The sequence below is a fragment of the Trifolium pratense genome, linkage group LG1, assembly GCF_020283565.1.
Source record: "Trifolium pratense cultivar HEN17-A07 linkage group LG1, ARS_RC_1.1, whole genome shotgun sequence".
In the NCBI taxonomy this organism is placed as follows: domain Eukaryota; kingdom Viridiplantae; phylum Streptophyta; class Magnoliopsida; order Fabales; family Fabaceae; genus Trifolium; species Trifolium pratense.
The window spans coordinates 33,496,262-33,504,004 of NC_060059.1; positions in this window are offsets into that span (position 1 = coordinate 33,496,262).

The window sequence follows — 7,743 nt, forward strand, 5'->3', positions numbered from 1 at the left end:
TTTTTTTAAATGCCGTTAATCTTTATGTGTCTCAATAGCATGTCAAATGATTTTGGATTTGTCTGAAATTTTACACAAATGATCTATATGATGTAAACTTTCAATCCAACGGTGGATTTTATAAAATTTATATCGGTTAAAACGTTATTGAGAGGTGTAACATTTGGTGTCAAACTAGTTGGTGTCAACGGATCATGACTCATATATATATATATATATATATATATATATATATATATATATATATATATATATATATATATATATATATATATATATATATATATATATATATATATATATATATATATATTTTATATAAGCAAATCTATTATTTATATGTTTAGGAGTTTCTCTCTCATAGTCTTATTCCTATGTGGCACAATTTCATTGATCCATGTCTTATGTGGCATTCTAATATTTCTCCAATTCCTACGTAGCTAACTATGAAGGCCTTTGCAATTTCTCTAATACATGATGATATCATTTTACTTAAAATCTTTGGCTAATTTGGAAATTCAATCATTTTTCAATTATTGTTTATAAATCGTATTTAATGCACCTATTAAAAAAAAATTTAAAAGGAAATAACTCAAATTCAAATATAAATAATTATATCTCATTAATATATATATATATAGGGGGAACTTCAAGTAAGAGGTGTGTCTTATTGTGAGAGATGAGAGGATAAAATTCTGACCATCTAATCAAAATTAATGGTTGTGATTAAAACATGTCAAATGCACCTTCCCCTATTCTGCTTCCTCCCAATTCCCAGTTCAATCACCTTCGTCTCGCATCACTTATTCATAGCTCACAACAGAGATTAAAGATTTCTTGATCCCCTCCACCAACGCTTCTCCCAATTCCACCACTAATTTGTCAAGATTCAAGAGCAGTTTGATGATTTATCCAATATTATTCACCGTCACAAAGGGATTCAACAACCCTTTTCTTAACGGTATTCAAATACCCTTCCTTTTCTTAACATTTCTTTTGAAATCTTTGATTATAAATTACTACTTCAACACATTCAAAACATTTGAAATCGCCAGAACCAATTAGTTGTGAAATATTGTTTTTTTTTATTATTTGTTTTTGAATCAAATTAATTGTGAAAGATCGGTTGAATAATGCTATTCACAAATCAAAATAATATGAAAGACACACAATCACCAGGTTACTCAATTTTTATCCACCGCCACCGACCATGAAAGTTGAATTCGCAAATCGGAGACAAAGGAGAATCAAGTATGAATCAAACAAAATGAGAACGAAACAAAAGGGAAAGCGCACACAATAGTTTTTTAAGAGAAATTGAATAACAGCCGTTGATTTTGAATGAAGGGTTGTGATTTTATCCTCTCATCTCTCACAATAAGACACTCCTCTCACTTGAAGTTCCCCCTATATATATATATATATATATATAGTCAGGATCCGTTGACACCAACTAGTTTGACACCAAATGTTACACCTCTCAATAACGTTTTAACCGATATAAATTTTATAAAATCCACCGTTGGATTGAAAGTTTACATCATATAGATCATTTGTGTAAAATTTCAAATAAATCCAAAATCATTTGATATGTTATTGAGATACATCAAAATTAACGGTTTTTGTATTTTTTTAAATGCCGTTAATCTTTATGTGTCTCAATAGCATATCAAATGATTTTGGATTTGTCTGAAATTTTACACAAATGATCTATATGATGTAAACTTTCAATCCAACGGTGGATTTTATAAAATTTATATCGGTTAAAACGTTATTGAGAGGTGTAACATTTGGTGTCAAACTAGTTGGTGTCAACGGATCCTGACTCATATATATATATATATATATATATATATATATATATATATATATATATATATATATATATATATTAATATAATACATAATATTATACATGAATTTTTTTTTGTGAAAGTATTATATATGAAATTTTATATATACCAAACAATGGAGTTTTTTTACGTAATATATTTTTTTTTATATATCCCACAAGAGTTTTTTTTTATTAAAATTGCTCAATCAGGTTTTATGAACAAATGTCTATATATTAATATTTGGATACAATTGAAATTTTACGTATGAAATTTTTTATTATTGACCAACTCATTTTTGAAATATATATTGATTAATTTAAATCAATGCTGAAATGGATGAAAATTTCAAAAATTAAGGACCAAAAATCTACTATAGTTTCTATATATACGGGTCAACATGTAAGAGTGAGGGTCATTGAGTGTCTCAGCGCCCTTCTCTATTTTCTCTTCTCACCTTCACTACTCTTCTTCTTTTTTTTTTTTTGACAGAATCACTACTTTTTTTCCTATATATTGCTATTGTTGGTTTTTTTTTTAAATAAAAAATCTATTGCTATTGTTGGTTATTTCTTATTTATTTGTTCAATATAATTTTTGTTGCTCTCAAGTGGAATGAAATATAAATTTTATTTGTTTTTCTTTGCAGGTATTTTGTTTACTTTTGTTAGGCTACAATAAGAGGATTCAACATAAAAAAGAGAAATCATTTTCTTCTCTAAAGTCAATAATATTTTGTAAACTTTTTTTTTTGTAGAAATTGTAAACTTCTTTTTAAGAAGCCAAAATATTATTCATCTATCTTTGTAACTTTTATTTACTATTTGGATTCTTGCAGAGACTGATGAAGATGACTACGAGGGATAAATAACATCTGGATTGGGAACAGAGGAGTGGATAAAATATTCAAGTTTAATTCTACAATCAGAAAATTGTACTAATTTTGAGTTATAAATCTTTATTTGCAGGTCCATATACGGAAGAACAACATTGTTTGTTATTCAAATTAGGATTAAGTATTATCAATTGATGTTAGAGTTTTAAGTATTTATTTATAGTTTTTATATTTTATTGTCATTTTTTTAATCATATGTTTACTTATTAAAAAAGAATTGTTGTTCATATTATTTTTTATTGGATTTAAATCATGCTTATAAATGTTTTTTTACTATTATTTATAAATAAATGTTGTACTCTATTTTTTTACTCAATATTTTTTTATTTGTCTAATTATTCATGTGATATTTAACAAATACACCGATAAAATAATAGAAACTCCTCGAATGACTATACTACAGAATGAATTGGAAAAATGTGGAATTGAGAAATTGATATGCTTAAAAAAAATTATTCTTAAACTTCATACTTATCAAGTAGAGAAAAAGGTGTCATTGTCTGAAATATAAAAGGAATGAAGTAATTAACTTCATAGATTATTTTTCTATTTCATTTTATTATTCTATTAATTATGGTTTACCTTAACATGGTTTTTCTAATAAAAAAAATACATAGTGATTTGTACCAAACAAAGTATTAAAATACGGGGGCATTGATAAAAAAAAATAACCTACATGGAGGTATTAAGCAAAAAATAACTTACACGGGGTGAGACATACATTTGTAGATTTTATTATATAAAAAATACGATATCAATTGAAAGCAGGGAAAGTAAGTAACAATGATTTTATATATATATATATATATATATATATATATATATATATATATATATATATATATATATATATATATATATAAAGAATTAAAAGCAATAATATCATGTATTACTTTATTTTTATTCTCCATACATCACTGTAAAATAAACAAATAAAAATAAAAACAAATAGATACATTTTTAAAAATTTGCACATTAACAAATGAGATATGCTTAAAAAAATTATATAATTTTTTTTTGTGTCAAGCAAATGACAAACAATTCTGTTCATTACTTTTAAATAAATAATATTAAAATTAAAATCGCCTCATTTTGCTTCTCAAATGTGAAATTGTTTCACACGGGGACATGAGATAAAATACTCCTGAAGAAAACAAATGTCTAAAGGAGAGAGATGACGATTAAGAACAAATATATTAACCGTTAGATTAGTTTTTGCATAATGACATTTTTTTTTATGAAAATAAAAAAACAAATATATGAACATGTGAGTTGGGAACGGGGAGTGGAGTATCACTCTCCATTATGTCATTTCTCCTTAAAATCTCCAAAATTTGGATATTTTATCATATTTAAATAAACTATTACATTAAATATAAAATTAATTTTACAAATAATTAAAAAAAATCACAATATTAAAATTTTAATAATCCATATTTTTCATGTGTGAAAAAAAATGATCTATATTTTTCATAGAACATTAACCCGGGCGATAGCACGGGTAAGTTATACTAGTTTGAATTATAAAGGAGTACAAGGGATACTCAATCCCTTACAATTCAATACAAAACGTTTATATACTTTGTAAACATGCAATAGGATTAGAACACCAATCAATGGACGTGTGCCCTGCTCTTCCACTGAACCATATCATGATATCGCCGTAATATTATCAACCAACTTAGAAACACCCGCCACCTCCCCTCGAAATATAATATTATTCCTTAATTTCCATAAGCACCAAGTAGTAGTCAACCAAATCAAATGTCGAAATCGCCCAGCTTTGTTTGATTTGAGAGATCACCAAAGTTAAAGAAATGGTTCAGCCCTTCATCACCAACAGGAACGCCACACCCCATCCAATTAAAAATTGCATTCCACACCTCCCTACAAATATCATTTTCATATGATATTTCCTCGCTACAATAATTAGTTGTATATGACAATATTAAAATTCAATTATTGTTGAGTAACGATAACGACTCAGTTGGACTTAAAAAGTGAAGTGATGGCTCTATCAAAAGAGGAGGGGGCAATTAAGATGAGTATAATTTAGCGAACTAAAAGTAAAGATAGTTTAATGTTCTAGAGATCGGGATCATTACTTATGTGAATTACATTACATAAAGATTGAGTTTGTATCAGAATGATAGAAAGTCTAACACAATTACTTTAACAGAGAGAATATTATATTAAAACACACATCAATGCAAGTTTATAACTATAACTTGATTGATTTACCTAACATTTAATAATAGTACTCATACCAACGTAGTGTTACACAAGTCGTAGATACTTGGGTCCCTTAATTATTTGGTCCTGGGTTCGATTCCCGGCCGGTGCGTATGTAAAAACATTTGTTGGGAGAGGTTGACCCCTTAAATGGATCTTAGTTACCTTGAGGGGATTAGTCTCTGCAGTTGCGCGCGGATGATACTTTTGGTATACCTAAAAAAATAAAATAATAGTACTCATACAAAGATGACATGAGAGATTAATTATAGTTTGTCATATTCATATCGAGAGGCGAACTCTTGTGCGGATGCCCTTGCCAACATGGGACGGGACTGAACTTTGTGTTTATGATCGGTGTCCTACTAAATTGAGTAATTTGTTGCTAGCTAGATAATAACATGGGGATATCTATCTCTCATGTTGGAACATTAAATTCAATATGTGTTTTGGCTATTTTTTAATAATTTATTTTGTTGGAAGAAGCCTTTTCTTTTATTTATTTCTTCTCATTTTCTCTTTTGCTGGGATGTTCATAAGAACCAACCATCTCACGGTGACTGAAATAATTGGATATCCAATGATATGACGTAGTCATTCTCTGTGTTGGAATTCCATTACTCAATACAAAGGTTCCTATAGGTATCATTTTTTTCCCTTGAATATCTTTTTAAGCCTTTCTTTTGTGTGTGGGTGGGTGGGTGGGGTGGGTGTGAGGATTTTAGAAAAATTAATTGGCTGAAAATGGGATAAAGTTTGTCTTGATAGGATGTTGAAGGGTTGGGGGTTAGAGAGTTAGAGAATTTAACTTATCTATCTTAGGAAATTAAGTGGAGTTGGAGATTGTTAGTAGATCAAGAGAGCTTATGATTTAAGGTGTTGGTGGCTAAATATGGCTTTGGAAGATGGGCGAGTGAGGGGAGGTGGGAGGATTATGTCGTCGTGGAGGAAATATGTGTGTGCTGTTAGATAAAGAGTTGGTTTGAGTGTAGGTCGTTAGTTCTAAAATAACATTAGTAGGATGATTGGTAATGGTGAGGAGCCGTATTTTTAGAAAGGAGAAATTCTTAGGTGAGTCCTCACCTAAACATTAATGATTAGGCACAATCAATCATATAATTACAAATAATTAATAATTAATTTATGAAATAATTACAACTAATTAATAGAGTAGTAATTAAAACCAAATCTCTACCAATAAGGAAAGAAAAAAAAACATGTGCACTTTATAAATAAAAAAAATTCTAATCGCTCAAATTTTTTTGTTTCTAACTAATCTCTTTTTTTTTAATTTTATTTATTTATTAGTTTCAATTATTTTTTCTCTATTTTTTTGGGAAATTTACAGACTGCAAACTATTATGGTTTTGTTTTGTAAAAATGAAACAATGGATAGTTGATAAACAAATTTATCGATGAGTTCAAAAAAAAGTTTATCGATGAGTTCATAACAAATAAATTATAAGGTAGTTTATAGTCAATAAGCTTGTTAATTCAATTTATAGTGTTTAGTAAAATTAATGGTTGGACTAACTTATAATCAATAACTTATTTTGTCAATTAAATCATTCTTCACCTAGGTAAACTTAAAATATAATGAAATAGTGTAAAATAACATGATTGGAACAATTTCTAAAAAATAAATAATTGGAACAAGAAATAAACGAAAATATTTTCGTCAAAAAAAAAATAAACGAAAAATATTTAAACAAACCAAAAGAAATAAACGAAAAATATCAAATAAAAAAAAGAAATAAACGAAAAATAAAAAATAGAGATGGAACAAGAAAAATACGAGGGATTGGAAAAATAATTATATAATGCACACATTTTTTTTGCTTATTTTTAGAGAAGAGATTTGATGTAACAAAAAAAAAAAAGAGAAGAGATTTGATTTTAATGCCTACTTCATCAATTACTAGTAAGTATTTAATAAATTAATTATTTATAATTATATGATTGGTTGTGTCTAATAATTAATGCTTAGGTAAATAATTGGAACAAGAAATAAACGAAAATATTTTCGTCAAAAAAAAAAACAAAAAATATTTAAACAAACCCCAAAAGAAATAAACGAAAAATAAAAAATAAAAAAAAGAAATAAATGAAAAATAAAAAATAGAGCTGGAACAACAAAAATATGAGGGATTGGAAAAATAATTATATATATGCACACGTTTTTTTTTGCTTATTTTTGGAGAAGAGATTTGATGTACCAAAAAAAAAAAGAGAAGAGATTTGATTTTAATGCCTACTTCATCAATTACTAGTAAGTATTTAATAAATTAATTATTTATAATTATATGATTGGTTGTGCCTAATAATTAATGCTTAGGTGAGGACTCACCTAAGAATTTCTCTTTAGGAAGATAATTGGTTAGATGAGAGACTTCTTAGATTTTCTAGACTTTTTAATTTATATGTTGATAAAAATATTGCGGTGGCAGAGATACGCCAGACAGGGGGTGGAGTGTGGGGGAAGAGGGGTGGAATTGGCGTTGGAATCTGTTTACATGGGAAGATGTGTATTTGGAGTGTTGTGTTGCTAAAAAAAGAAATAATTTTGTTAATAAAAATCCTATTTGCAAAGCAACTTTATTAAAAACTAGCGGCTAGACAAGCGCGTTTCGCGACAGCATCTGTCTATGATGCAAACTTATGTAAAAAAATAATGTCTTATGTTATGGTGAGTTTGTTAATAAAAGTTTTTTGTCGCAAATTATGAACAAGAACAAATAAATACTTTTTTATTGTTTTTTACCACCAGTATCCGGTCTACTGGAC